Raw genomic sequence first — 15,985 nt, 5'->3', positions numbered from 1 at the left:
CTTAAAGGATACGTTAAAGGATATTTCTGCACTCTGGCTGTCTGATCCCACAGCTACCGGTCACCTGTCATACTTAAGGACACTCCTATTGGGTTTTAACCTTATTTGAACTATCGTTACTACAAGTCACAAATAGACTGACCAAGTGTGACTACAAGACACAACTTGAAGGTTAAAATGACAGTGTGACTATAAGACACAACTAGAAGGCCTTAGCATGACTAAAAGACAGCTGGTTGTGATGTAATCCAATCATTGAGCAAAGAAGCCCTAATGATTCTTGGTTACCAGTCACTTGTACAATAAATTTCCTTTTCGAGCAAAGAAGCCCGACCAATTCTTTAATTGCTTGGTCCTATGAGTTCTAGTGACAAATAAGCCCGTACAACTGAGTCTCGATTTTTTTTTTAATCACAGGTATTCAAATTAAAATAGGGTGTAAAAGTCTCTGAAGAGAAATGTTTTCAAATTCCTTTTGAATATGTTTATTGATGCGGAAGTCCGGATGCTTAATGGAAGGTCATTCCACAGTTTCGGACCAACAACTCCGAAACTCCTGTCAATGAAAGTTTTTCTCTTTGTGCGTTTCACATCATAACATCCGTCATACGAGACGGTAGATCGTAGGTTACGTGCTGGTACTTTTTCTTTTAATAGTTCTGTAAGACTCTTTATGTGTAGAACCGTAAGTTAATTAGCATTGCAAAGCAATAAAAAAAAAAATTATTTTATTATCAAAAATTGAAATTTTGTCACGCGATTTAGGAAAACAAACATAATTCTTTTACGTTGCGAAACTTGCAAGACTAAAGACATAGACGATGAGAACCTTTTTTTATTTTTTTTTATAATCTTTCATATAATGGTAAATTATACAAATATAGAAAGCGATATTTTATCGAAACAGCTATTATGTTCAATCTGACTTTGGATATGAAAAGTGAAAATAATCAAGAAACAATAAGTTCAATAAGTTAAAAATTCTCCACGCCTTCTGTTTAAGGATTGATTTCCATTTATGCAAAATTCCAAAACTCACAACAATTTTACGTGCACACTTGTATGCAATATAAGAAACCAGTTCAATATTTAATATTATAATGATCCGAAGGCATGATCGTACATTTGTAACGTTCAAACTCCTAACTTGCGAGTATTGTTCCTTATAATAAAAAACTTTTCATGGTTGTTTTTATCAACCGATATTATCGTTTACAAAAGGTAAGCCCTTCTCTTAACATATACATTAGAAACAAGCATGATTATTTACGTATACTCTTGGCGAGATATCCTCCCTGAAACTACAAGGAACAGTATATTTGGTACAGTCGTCGGAACCCGTAGTCTCTCATAAACGCTGTTGTGGTAATTAGTGATGTGTAACCCAGAACTGTGAGGTGTGAGACCGCGCTGCGAGTAATTTATTTTTTTTTATTTTTTTTTTCATTTTTTTGTAGTAGCAATAATTGAACCTTCCGCGGAAAATGGTCCGCCATCTTGGTTTGATTTTTCTGTTTTTGTACTTCTGTATGTTGTAAATAACAAACAATTGATCATTATTTGTGTGCAAATAGCACACTATTAGCAAACTTTGATTGCATTTGGTGTTATTGCATTATATTTTTTGTATTTTGTGTCCGTCGACGCGGCCGGTTTGATGTTTAGAAATAATTTGTGTTGTAAAAATCAGTGCTAGGGTTAAAATATACCATTTAAGAAGGTAGAAAACAGGTATTGAATGAGCACGGTTTATTTCCATATAATTTCTTTTATGTTTATTATTCGTCAATTGCATAATTGAAATAACGGCGAATACACGTACTACTATCGGAAGTACTTTAATTTACTTACTTACAACTAAGTATTTTATCGTATTTACGACAGTGTGATAGCTAGTGCTATTAATGTAAGTAGTTACACGAGTTACACATTAAGAAGTTACACAAGTACTTCTAAGAACAAAGTATTTAACACCTGCACATTTTCAGTTTTAGGCATTTGTAATAGTTTAAGTTGCAAAGCACATTTAGGCCTCTACAGGGGTGTATAACTAAATCACGTATAACTAAATCACAATTGATGGCTATTCCCCATTTCAGGGGAACAAATAGTGATGTTGACAATCCTGTTACCCAATCAATGACAGCATTAGATTTAAGGCCTAAAATAGATGAAAGGGAACAAATAAACAGCCCTGTAAACCAATTAATGACAGGATTAGATGTAAGGCCTAAAATGAGTGAAAGGGAACAGATAAAAAAACTGATGTAATAGATAAGGCAGAGATAAATTTGCAGTAAAAAACCACTCATCGGTACGATAGTAAACTGGCAGCTGCACGTTATTCTCGAAACCTCGTGGAAAAATCCGAAACACATGATCAATATGAGTCTGGGGCAGGTTACTTTAATAGGTTATCTCAATTTCCTTCTATGACAAATAATGGACAGTATCAACACTACCATCCTACGTCTCCTTCAAACATGACATCAACAATTAATCATGGTAGTACCCCTGTGCCGCATCAGTATGCAATGAACCAACAGATACCAAATCCAGCTCCCATGTCCTATTGGAATAATTTGCAAAGAAATCCTATGCAACAATTCCCATATCCTAAAATGTGGCCGTGGTTGCCTATGATGCCCCCAGATTGGATGCCGTCATTTACAAATACAAAAAATGAGGTCTCTCAGCCTGTTTCTTCAGGACAGAGAGTCTCTGAGCCTTATTACACTGCCGAGTCCACAGCTGCAGGAAGGAATTATTCCAGTAGATCTGGATTGGTAAACAATTCCAACCGTCGTCCATTAGGTCAATTGCCGAGATCTTTGTCATATGATGGTCAAAGTAGCTGGCAAGCATTTTACACAAATTTGACTGGTATGCAACTCTGAATGAATGGGACCCTCAGGAAATGAAAGATTACCTTTGTTTGAGTCTAACTGGTAAAGCCAGTGAGTTTTATGAATTGGTTACTGATAAACGAGATAATCTAAGCTTTATCAATATAGTTGAGAAGTTTGAACGTCGTTTCGGTTACAAGGAGTTACCGGAAACTACCATGATAAAATTCTCAAATGCGACACAAACAAATAATGAAACTATTGATGATTGAGCCGATAGGATTCTCACATTAGCTACTAAGGATTTCAGACATTTACCAGACAATTACATGAATGAACAAGTAGTCCTACGCTTTTGTCATGGTTTAAATGATAAGGAAGCAGGAGACAATGTAGCAAACACGCGGCCTAAAGCAATAGAAGAAGCTATTGATAAAGTTAAATGGGCTGTACACACTCATGGTCTTATGTTTGGTAGATCTAGATCTATTTCTAAAAACCCTTCTGAAGAATGCTTTAAGGTCCAATCTGTTGGAAATGTAAATCCCAAAGAAGCCCGAATCGACAAATTGGAGATTAGAGCGGATAAAATTGAGCAGAAATTGGACAAGTTTGAGCAAAAACTTGATAACATTATGGATAAATTATCCGTTATGTCCACTCGGAAGGAAAGGTCTCAATCATCCATTTCTCGAGTCAGTAGTCCAGCTAAAGTTGTTTGCTATACTTGAAACGGACGCGGACATATGTCACAAGAAGGTTCTTTAAGGTCAAGGTCGCCTTCTCCAAGGAAGAGTATGTCACCTTCAAAGTCCAAATGTTTCCTTTGTAATCAAGAAGGTCACTTAAAGGCAGATTGTCCTAATTCTAAACAAAAACCTAGTTAAGTAAAACAGGTTGGCTGTGAGGATGATTTATACACGAGCGAATCGGAGTCGGAGGGCTAAATCCTGACCCAGAAATAAGAACATTTCCAAACTTGCCATCTGATTCAGGAATATCAGACCAAAATGTGTCATTTGATCCACGAAGAATAACTGGCTCAAATTTGCCAGTTATTCAAATAAATCAGGTTAAATCTTCTGCTTCATATTCCAGTGAAAATAGGGGACAGGGAAGTGCTAGCTGTTATTGACACAGCAGCACAAATTACATTAATATCTGATATATTAAATCAGCAGTTAAATCCCTCGATTCCCATTTTACAGGAAATTATTCTAAATAATGCTTGAAGAAATTTACAAATGAAAGGTTGTATGATCGGTTTAGTTGACATGAAATTAGGGCATTTGCAAATACGTGAAAATGTTTATGTTGCTCCAATAGAGGATATGATGTTGATTGGACTTGATTTTTTAACAAAATACAAGGCAAAAATAGATGTTCTAAAGTCAGTCATTAAATTTGGTACCGAAAAGTTAAATATGACTAATTCAAATATAAAGGAAACACCAATCATAGCAAAAATTACCATTGCAAGAAATACATTTATAAGGCCAAATACTGTAACAAAAGTGCAGTGTCATATTGATGATCAAATTGGCACTAACGCTGTTATGTCCAATGAGCCTAAAAACTGTTAATTCCTCGTTCAGTACATAATAATTCCGAAGGACCCATTATTAGTGTTATGAATTTAACTCCTCATAACATGAAGTTGAAAAAAAATGAATGTGTTGGTACTGCTGAAAAAGTTGAAGATGTGGAAGAGTCAAATATGTATTTAAGGGAAAGGGGAAATGAAGGTGTACAAGAACTGCCTGAACATCTCACTGATTTATTTGAAATATCAAGTGAATTGCTTAGTAAGGATGAGAAAACTCAATTGCGGGAATTACTTATAGAATATCAGGAAGTCTTTGCTAAAAATGAATTTGATTTGGGAGATTTTACTGCTGTTGAGCATGAAATTAACACAGGTGATGCAAGACCCGTCAAAGCTAAAATAAGACGCACTCTTATGGCTTTTGTTAAAAAAGAGGAGGCTCATTTACAGAAAATGCTTGATGCAGGGGTGATAGAACCGTCTTGTTCAGATTGGGCTGCCGCCCCTGTATTAGTACGAAAGCCTGATGGGTCGGTGCGTTGGTGTGTTGATTTCAGAGGTTTAAATGAAGTTACTGTAAAAGATATATATCCTTTACCATTAGTAGAGGATTTCACTGACTTACTTTCTGGTCAAAAATGGTTTTCCAAACTGGATGCAAATTCGGCATATCGGCAAATTAAAATTAAGGAATCCGACACAAAAAAGACCGCTTTTATCACTAAATATTGTCTGTTTCAGTTTGAGTGGATGTGTTTTGGTTTTTGTAACGCATCCGCTACTTATTCAAGGGTAGTTAATTTAGTGTTGAGAGGGTTTAATTGGAAAACTGTTCTAGCATCCCTAGATGATATCTTGGTCATGGCAAATACTTTTGAAAAACACTTAAGAGATATTAAATGATTTATTTCAGCGCTTTAGGTCGTTCCATATAAAGCTTAAACCTAAGAAATGTGTACTGTTTCAAAACAAAGTAGAGTTTTTAGGGCGTTTGGTGGGACCTGAAGGGTTGGAAATATCTCAGTCAGATATTAAGGCGGTGATCAAATGGCCAACACCAACATCCTTAAAAGATGTTGAATTTTTTTGGGGATTGGTGAACTACCATAGAACCTTTATTCCTAATTATGCTCATCGCTCAAGACCCTTGTAGGAATTGACAGGAAAAGGTCAGTTTCATTGGGGAAAAGAGCAAAGTAAGGCATTTACTGATCTTAAACATGCTTTAACAACTTCATCCGTTTTAGGATTGCCAAACTCAGTGGATCCATTTATTTTAGATACCGACGCGTCCGACCAAGCAATTGGAGCGGTGTTGTCACAAATTCAAGAAGGGATTAATCGTGTTATATCATATGGTTCCTTTGCTCTTACTAAAGAACAGAGGAAGTATTGTACAACGCGTAAATAACCTTTAGCTATTGTAAGATTTACTCGGTTATACAGAACATATTTACTGGGACGGAAATTCACGCTTAGAACCGATCATAATAATAGTCTAACGTGGCTACTTAGATTTAAGGAACCTCAGGGGCAAATTGCTCGCTCGTTAGAAGAATGAAGCCAGTATGAAATGTATATTATCCATCGCGCTGGAAAAAAAATGGCAATGCTGATGCATTATCTCGTATTAAATCTGAAATTCCCTGTGATTTTTATCAATTGGGAGTTCAGGCTAAGAATTTACCTTGTGGGGGATGTAATTACTGTCTTAAGGCTGAGAATAATTGGGACAATTTTCAGTGGAAATAGACGATGTTATTCCAGTAAGTAATATGACATCTGAGAGTGCATACCCAGTTAAAATATCTTCAATCAGTACAATTTCACTGGATTTGTTTCTTGCAAGTTCAACGGCAAAGTTCTATTGGATAAACCGAGATTGCTTTTCAATAGACAAAGGCATTATATGGAGAACAGACCCCAAAACAAACCTAATTCAATTAGTTGTGCCAAGGAATTGTCGTGAAGATGTTTTACAGTTAAGTCATAATGTGCCATTAGCTGGTCATCAGGGTGAGGATCGCACATTAAGTAAAATCAAAGTTATATATGTTTTGGCACCGGATGTAAAAGGATGTACAAAAATATGTGGCAAGTTGTCCTATTTGTAGTCAATGTAAAAAGATCAATATACATGCTAAATGTGAAATGACTACCTATCATTCAGGAGTACCTATGGAGAGAATTCATTTAGACTTTTTTAGGCCCATGACCCAAAACTGAAAGGCAAAATGAGTACTGCTTGATGATTGTAGATCAGTTCACAAAATGGGTAGAGTGTATCCCTCTTCCATCAGAAACGGCAGATGAAACCGCAAGGGCTGTTGTCAATGAATTTTTCAGCAGATTTTGTATTCCCTTTAAAATTTTGACAGACAGAGGCACCAATTTTGAGAGTTCATTGTTTAACGAATTATGTAACTTATTGCACATACATAAAACAAAAATAACTGCAAACCGTCCTTCGGCCAATGGTCAAGTAGAAAGGTATAAAAGGACTTTAATGGATGCTGTACGGTGTTACGTGTGGAATATACAATCTTCATGGGATATTTGGCTTCCACAATTAGCAGGAGCCTTAAGGTCAACTGTTTGTAGAAGCACTGGTTATACTCCTAACATGATGATGCTGGGTAGGAAAGTGTACACGCCAGCAGAATTGGTATTTCCGTCATCCAAATTAGCATTCAATTCCAGTCATGACTATGTCAAGCAACTGGAGGGAGCTATGCAGGAAACTCATGTTTTAGCTAGGTCACAGCTGAAACAAAAGCTTGAAGTGAGAAAGAGAGATTATGATCTTAAATTGCATAAAAAATCTTATGCGGTACATGTAGGAGATGCAATTTACGTACTCAATAACTCATCTAAGAAAGGGCAAAGTAAAATTGCAAAAACAATGGGAGGGTCCTTTCTTGGTGATTAAATGCATTTTTGCCTACTTGTTTAAAGTAAGAGGTAGAAAAATAGAAATGACAATAAATCATGACAGAATGAAACCATGTTTGGACAGTAATCTTCCTGTTTGGTTAACATTTCTTCGGCAAATATTGCTGAATGGACAGTAGTCTACTACTAATGACGCTAGTATGTTATATTGTTTATGGTATGTTATATTGTTTATGTAGACAGCCGGATGATGGAGGATTTATTATTGGGTGCGACTGGTGTGACGAATGGTTCCATGGAAGATGCGTAGGAGTAATTGAGGAAGAAGCACAGAATATTAAAACATTTAAATGTCCCTCGTGTAGCCATTAGCAAGATACTTACTTTTCATGGTGTATGTTAAGTACATGTTGATATACTTTTGAAATGTTAGGATGTCTGATGTAGATTCCCCGAAACGGAGCTGGAAGGTGTCCACACTTGGTTCGTCGCTTCCAGGCCGGTCAAGGGTACAAATCGTTCCGGCAACAAAAAAGTGTCGACCGGAGGACATACCGATAGTGTTTGACGACGGGAATTTTCTTCCGTTGGTTGTAAAACAGGAACCTGGAGGAAGCAGTCCAATGTATTCAGGTATTCAGGAAAATGAGCGAGCATGTTCCATTCCATCACAGGAGGAAGTGCAACAGGAAGTCTGCGGTCCGGTGAACTCAGATTTCCAGAGTCCTAATAGACTATTGGAAAATGAGCCAGCATGTTCCATTCCATCTCAGGAGGAAGTGCAACGGGAAGTCTGATCAAGAAAGGAGACAGAGGGCATGGATTGCGATGAAGTGTCTCCTCAAGTACAATACCAGGAGGTCATCGTAATCAGCGATGGGAACGATGAATCGGATCAAGCATACGTTTGTCAAGGAGCACAAGATCGGGAAATTTGGACCCAAGTATTTACTCGGTCTTCGAATCGTTCCAGATCTCTTGTGAGACGAGTGAACTTGAAGGGTATACCCATAGTGAAGCTTGAACGGAACCAATCGCGTCCTGAAAATCCTTGCTTCAAACATAAAACAAATAAGACTCCCTTTTTGTCCCACTGTCCGATAGATGCCTGCAAGATGAGGTCCAAAATTAACGGTCACCGGAAAAACTTTGCGAAACCGATATTTCGCAAACTGAAGTACCCTTTTTCTTGAAAGTTTGCTTATTTGTGATAAAGTATAAGATAAAAGTCTAACTTGTGATTAATAATTGGTTATTTTTGCTTGAAAAATGCGTTTTCTTCACTATGAACTTTATTTGTTAAGTTGTGGTTTCCATGGGATTTTTGTTTTTCCCATGGGATTTTCATTATCCCATGGGAATTTTGGTTTCTCCCATGGGATTTTTCTCCAGCTTTTTTTATGGGAGAAAAAATCCCATGGGATTTTCAAAAACATAAAACACGTTCGTTTGTGCTTAGTTATCGATTTTAAGCATTGTTAAAGCATTTGTGCTTATTTTCGTTCAATTTTCTTTGATGGAAAAAAAATCCCATTTTTTTATGGGAAAAAAATCCCATGGGATTTTTTTCTGATTTTTAGAGATTTATTCATGTAACCTTCAGAAACACTACCTTTTAACAAATGATGAGCAATTCTCGCGATTTCAACGCGTTAAATCGTGTTTAAAAAAAAAAACCATGGGATTTTTGTTCCCATGGGATTTTTGTGCCCATGGGATTTTTTTCCCATGGGATTTTTTTTCCAATGGGATTTTTTTAAGGTTTAAGTTTCTAAATGCTATATAATAATAATAATAATAATAATAATAATAATAATAATAATAATAATAATAATAATAATTATAATAATAATTATAATAATAATCGTGCTCAATATGATGAATTTGTACTTTTAAGCGACTAACATTTTTATTCGAGCCGAATGGTGAGTATAAGAGCAATTTACAAGTACAAATAAATCTCACTTGTGTAGAGAACGCTACCGTACTATAAAATAATCTTGATAATAAGTCATATCATTTCTCGACAGAAAATGAAAACAGTATCCATATTGATGTCAGCAATGTCCCCTGCTATGATAAATATTGACAAAATGAAAACCTTGACAATAATTCCGTGTCGAATACGCATTATATTATAGCAATCAAATTCATATAAGCATTGATAAGATAATATGCGAAAATGGGTCTTATGTCATATACGGCCAGCGTAGCTCCATTCCATAATGTCCGGTATTAAGTCACGTCAAGTTTCGTGGTCGAATTATAGCATAATAATCATTTTCACATTACGCGAATCATATGAGTTTCCCTACATATATTGTGTTAAAATTTATGCTACACTAATGTGCGATGATGAAAGGGGGATTTCGGTAATTCTTCATTCGCCCGCCTAGTACCGAAATCCCCATATTTACGCCTTAAAGGGTCAATAGGTCATCGGTATGAATGGTTTTTGACTTCACATGAATGTTAAGGTGCAAAAAAAATGATATTAATTTTAATTATTAAGCACTCTTGACAGCATTAAGTTGCCTCTCAGTGGGGATTTCGGTAATTCTACACTAGAACTTAAACGCGCGCCGGTACCGAAATCCTGCTGTACAAACCTTCAAGTGTCAACAAAATTATTAAAGTGTTTTTTTTTCATTAGCAACCAGTGACATGTATTATCTCCCATTCGGTTACTTCTTTTGGAAAATAATTAGCGGGGATTTCGGTACTGCTACATTCGTACGCCCAGAGCCGAAATCACCCATGTTTACGCCAATCCCCCATATTACGCCTTAAAGGGTCTATATGTCATTATGTTTGGGTTTTGGCTTTGCATTAATGTTGATTTGTACACAATCATATTAGTGTTAATCATTTAAACACTCTTATCAGAATATTTTTTCCATTATTAAATAGTTTATTAATGTGAAAAATGTGTAAACGAATGTAAAAAAGGTAAAATGTACATTTAAAACATTGGTTACACAAAAGTATATGTAAATATAACATGACATAGTAATAATAAGTCTTCAGAAAGTATTTCCAAACAAATCTGATGAAACAAATGATATCGTACTACCTTATTTACAATATGCTTTACACTTTTGCAATTTAGTTATCAATGTTTAATCAAAGCATAAATCAGCATATGTTGCCTCTTAGCGGGGATTTCGGTAATTCTTAACAAGCACATAAACCCGCGCCGGTACCGAAATCCCCGCTGTACAAACCTTCAAGTGTAAAAAAATACTGATTTAGGTTTAAATAATGGGAACAATAGTATTTTGGCCACCAAAAAGCACTTCCGCGTCAACAAAACGATTGAAATTATGTCAGAAACCCAGCTTTTAATTGTATATATTGCAATACACCATCGGCCGCCGAGAGCGGAATACTGCGCTTGGCCGCTAAACAATGTGGATTTCATCAAATTAAATGTCAATTTTGGATTTTATTACAAAAATAAACACTGCCTTTTTATAAATATGTCAAGCACGTACACTTAACAAAAAAATCGATATATCTTTATGTAATGTAGAAAAGTAAAGCGCTTTATATATAACAATGTTTTATAATGTCTCTCTGGTTGAGTAAAAAAAACTAAACAAAACCATGTAGAACATATAATATGTTTTCATAATTAAAAAAAATATTTAATGATGCACGTGATGTTTTATAATTGATATAAGTTCACGTGTCATTGAACGAGTTAAGGGAAAGATGCGAATTAAATTACACATAATTAAAAACTGATACTGTACTGTCAGCTTGATTTATAAATTGTGTTCCATCGCGCCAATATATTCATTGTTCCATGAAATTGTGTATAAAAGCAAAACGATTGAAATTATGTCAGAAATCCTGCTTTTCACATGAAATGATCTTTAACACTTTATTTATGCCAATCAGGTAAATAACAAATACAATAATAGGGGAAGTCTATACTGTGTATTAGAAACCTGTTGTGGTGATCCCTATCTTAGCCGCTCAATACACATCCACCTGGCTACTGTACAGAAAAAAATAGATTTACTTCCAAAATAACTGATTTCATTAATTGCTAACTTGTTGTCTACATTTTAAATTAACAACGATAATGGATCAACATCACCGTTGCGCAAGTATTAAGTTCACAGTAATCTGTACTTTAAATAGAGATAGCCTAATTAAAGACGGTGCTAATAAAGAACAAAGCGTGAATGTGGATAATAAGAAATAAGATCCTTTTTGCATGACACTGGCAGTATATCATTTTATCTTATATAAATAAGCCACATTTAAGACATGGATAAAATTAAAATAAGACACATTTGCATCTTTCATTTCTTGAAAAAAAAAATAAGCACGCAGTCACATATAAGTAAGATACATTGAAGACACGGAAAAAAATAAATAAGACACATTTGCATCTTTCACTAAATTTTCTTTAAAAAAACATGTGAAACTGAAGAAAAACATTTATTACTGACACATTATTCTAAAAGTCGACTGACAACTTAAGTTCAAAGAGGGATGTACAATTAAATAAGATCCATTTTCGCATGATGCTGGTTGTAGAGCGAGCAATACATTTCTTACTGACACATTATTCTAAAAGTCGACAGGCAACATAAATTCAAAGAGGGAACCACAATTAAATAAGATCAATTTTCGCATGATACTGGCTGTATAGCAAGTAGTCACATATTAATTACAGCTTGCATTAGTTGCAATAATTTTGTTAAGTGCGCGTGCTTCTGAACGTTGCGTTAAGCGAGAGTGTTGGCATTTTGTTAGTTTTATATTTTGGTATTATGTATCACTGGGGGCTGACGAGGTCAAAGCGTAGTCCGTTTCGCTACGACGTCGGGTATATGTTTTACTACGAAAACATGGTGTAAATACACTACTTAATCAGGCGAGTTCCATATTTTCTGGTGTTTATGGATTAGAGAACGGAACATCCAGTAATGGTAGGTACTTATTTTCAATAACAAACTAATAACAAATGCGCGTAGTTGCAACCTTTAAGTTTATTTTGAGCTAAAATCGAAATATTTTGATTTGAAGCAATGCATAAGGTGGTTATTCTGTTAAAATAGCCTATTACGGTAACTTAAATTAAATAAAACTACATTTTACTTCGATTCAGTGTACATTACACATTTTAAAGTACAAAACAGGTTACGAACATATATTTTAATTATGCAAATTCTTTGTTTCGAAGGAAATTACAAGTCGTTTTATGTAAAGGTTTCGCACAGAGTATGTATTGGTTGCGCAACGAAGTACAAATATAATGTATAGGTTGCTCAACGAAGTTTCTGTATCCATTTCTGGACATATCACATGCAGTTTTCAGTTACTGCAGACTGCCATTTCCCAGTGCAAAAGATGCCGTGCTTCACTGTGCGCATGCACATCCAAACGAAAAAAGGTTGAACCCGGTGAAAGCCTGCAGAGTCCCGGCAGAGCCCCGGTATACCGTCACTACGCCGGCACTCACCGGGGTTATACCGGCATCAGACCCCGGCAGAGCTGCGGCAACGCCCCGGTTTAACCGGGGACAACCGGGGCTCCTCCGGGAAAGTATTCAAATGTTTAATACCTCCGGGATGAACCAGGAGTTACCGGGAAGGACCGGCAATAACCGGCTTGGCACTGGAAACAACCGGGACTGCATCGGGAACAACCGGGACCGTCAGAGCACCGGTTTACTTATGTAACGTAGCTATAAAGGGACTCTGCCGGCATTCACCGGGGCGTTGCCGTAGCTCTGCCGGGGTGGTTTTGGGCCCCGATGGAGCTAAGGTGCCGTCCCGGTTGTTCCCGGTACAGTCCCGGTTGTTCCAGGTGCCACGCAGGTCGTTGCCGGTCCTACCCGGTGACTCCCGGTTCATCCCGGAGGTATTAAACATTTTAATACTTTCCCGGTGGAGCACCGGTTGTCCCCGGTCGTCCACGGTTTATCCCGGTGGAGCACCGGTTCATCCCGGTAGGGCCCCGGTTCATCCCGGTAGATGCCTGATCACGCACTGGGGCTCCGCCGGCATCATAGTGAGACTGGGCCTTAACCGCATTGTAACACGAAGTAAATTTACCGGCCGTCATGTACGCAGTTAACAATAACCTGTGACAGAAACCCACTGCCACAACTTTACAACAATATATTGATTATGCAATTGCGGATTTGTGCCATTGGGGTCCTACTTTCCACACCTTACGGCTGTTACAGGTGTGGATTTTACAGGTACAATCATGTATACGAACATGAAATTCACCTCAAAATTAGTTGACGATTACCGATTTTCAAGAAAATCGCTTTGATATATACAATGTAAAAATCAAAATCCGTATGAGATAAATAATGATCGAAGTTGGAACATGGGATTTACTTTGACATAAGCAGAGTTTCGAGATAAGCGAGTTGGGAATAACGAGAATCGAATGTCATTTGATAAAGAGTACCGTATGCTGAAAACCTATCGTCGGTCTCTATCAAAATGAACGTATAAGGGATTGTCAAAAGGTGAAGATGCGTCATTTTTATTGAGACCGACGACATTAGGTTCTCGACTCTCAACTGTCATCTTATATATGGATTTTCGATTTTAATCGTTTCCTTTGGCCTAGTCGTGAATGTAATTATATCATAAAAATGTGCATTACCATGTCGACTGTGCGCTTCGGATCATGTTGTGCCGTTGTTACTACCTCTGTCTCAAAGGAAACATCCAGCCACTCCATGACTCTGTATTAATTTTTTTTCCTCTTTATTTTGCCTTTGAGAGATAACCAATACGTCTTCTGTGAGAAACGCATGCACGCGAAAGCGTTGTCGTAGCGAGGCATATACGTATGCTGTCAGAGACATGATCATGCCTTATAATAATATGTAGCCTTTATTTCTGATAACTGGGTCACCCTACACATTTCTAAACACCCCAGTGGCTTAACAATACATAGATCAATATGGAAATTGTAAAATTGTGTCAATTAAACACAGTTGTAAACCTTAATTGCATTTTTTTAAAGTGAAACTTGACTTCGGTTTGATAAATCAGCGGTCTATTTCATGTTTAACCGCATAAACCAGACACATCTTGGATTATAATTTGATGTAACAGACCTATGAAATGACATTGTGCTTAAATTCAGAGTTTTGTTATTACAAAATCATAATCTTACATGTTTTAAACACAATTTTCGACTTATCCGTTCTCGATGTCATGTGTATTTAAACAATGTTTTCGTAGTAAAACATATACTCGACGTCGTAGCGAAACGGACTACGCTTTGACCTCGTCAGCCCCCAGTGTGTATGATTATTGCTTGTTTTGAATTTGAAATAAACGCTTTCTGGCAAATAAGCATCGTCTTAATTTTAATACAAATAATGAACATTTGACATACAAAATGTCCAATAACATACCGGCAATAACATTATATATATGTTAATTTCTTTGCATGTTTATACCGAAATTATAGCCGACATCGGCAGTTAGGGAAATTTTGTGACACACTTTAACACATCAAACATGCATGATAGTTCTTTTTTCATATGATATTCCCCTGGTTGCTGTCCGGTGTATTGATGCAGTTGATAACGAGCACCCCGCCGGGACTACAGTAGGGTGCTAATACACACGTGTATCGTGTTCAGTACCCGATCCATGCTACAACGTGTAAGAATGGGAATTTCGGTGATTCTACCTTTTTAAGCTTGCGCACCTCTAATTGGCACATATCCAAATATAATAAAATTAATTATTTTTTTAATCAGCATCATTTCACTAAACTACATGCAAATTTGTAGGTAGGCTTTCCATGCTTAAAAAAAAATGAACCGATTTTTTCAAAACCACCCTCACGCTCGGCTTTTGTCCAGTTTATTTTCACCCCTGGGGTATATAAATGTTCCATAATTCATTCAAATTTCCAAATATGGGCATGCAGTTGGTGTGTACAGATGCAGTAAAGGTGTTTAAAGTTTACACAAGATGAAATAAGTATTATTTTACAGACATTTATTTTTTGCAAATGTTAATCTATGGAATAGCGCCATGAAATGTAAGTGATTTCAGCCAAGTAAAAATTGGTTCGGTTAAAAACAAAGTGTCATAAAATTCAAAATAGTATCATTTAAGTTATATTTTAAACTTAGTTTTTATAGAAACACTATATACAGCAAAAATACCAAAAAAATAGACAGATTTACCGTTTTCTTTTTGAAATAAAAATAAAAATGCAACATGCATCATTCGTATTTTCAGCAGTAAATTAATCAATTTAGCCATAACGTTGTTTTAATTTTAAAATTGAAGGATGTGCATACAATTTTCAACATATTTAACAATAAACATAGCTTATGTGCTATATTAAATCAAATTACGTTAGAAAAGAAATAAAACGCGTCGCAAAAAGTATGCGATGTCGGCAGGAATCGAACCTGCGCGGGAAAATCCCAAAAGATTTCTAATCCATCGCCTTACCCACTCGGCCACGACAACATCACATCTGTGTTACCTTAAATTAGATATATATAAGTAAACAGGTAAAAAGGCTCGCTCGATCTTTGAAGAAATCGCGAAGTCGTATTTTTCAGATGCTAATTGGATCAAAGTCAATATTTATAGTGAAAATAATGTATTCTAAATGAATAAGTTAAACATATATCAAAATTCGAAGTTTAAAAAAATAAAATGCATCTCTCGGAAATAAGCGATCA

The 15,985-nt window shown here is 36.2% G+C and overlaps 1 non-coding gene across 1 annotated transcript; it reads right to left on the bottom strand.

Moving 5' to 3' along the window:
* Window positions 1-15,685: 15,685 nt before the first annotated feature.
* Window positions 15,686-15,767, bottom strand: Trnas-aga (transfer RNA serine (anticodon AGA)). The gene has a single exon. It is a non-coding gene; the product is annotated as a tRNA-Ser (tRNA).
* Window positions 15,768-15,985: the final 218 nt, after the last annotated feature.

This window comes from Dreissena polymorpha, chromosome 5, assembly GCF_020536995.1.
Source record: "Dreissena polymorpha isolate Duluth1 chromosome 5, UMN_Dpol_1.0, whole genome shotgun sequence".
Lineage (NCBI taxonomy): Eukaryota > Metazoa > Mollusca > Bivalvia > Myida > Dreissenidae > Dreissena > Dreissena polymorpha.
This window is presented reverse-complemented; position numbering and strand designations above follow the sequence as displayed.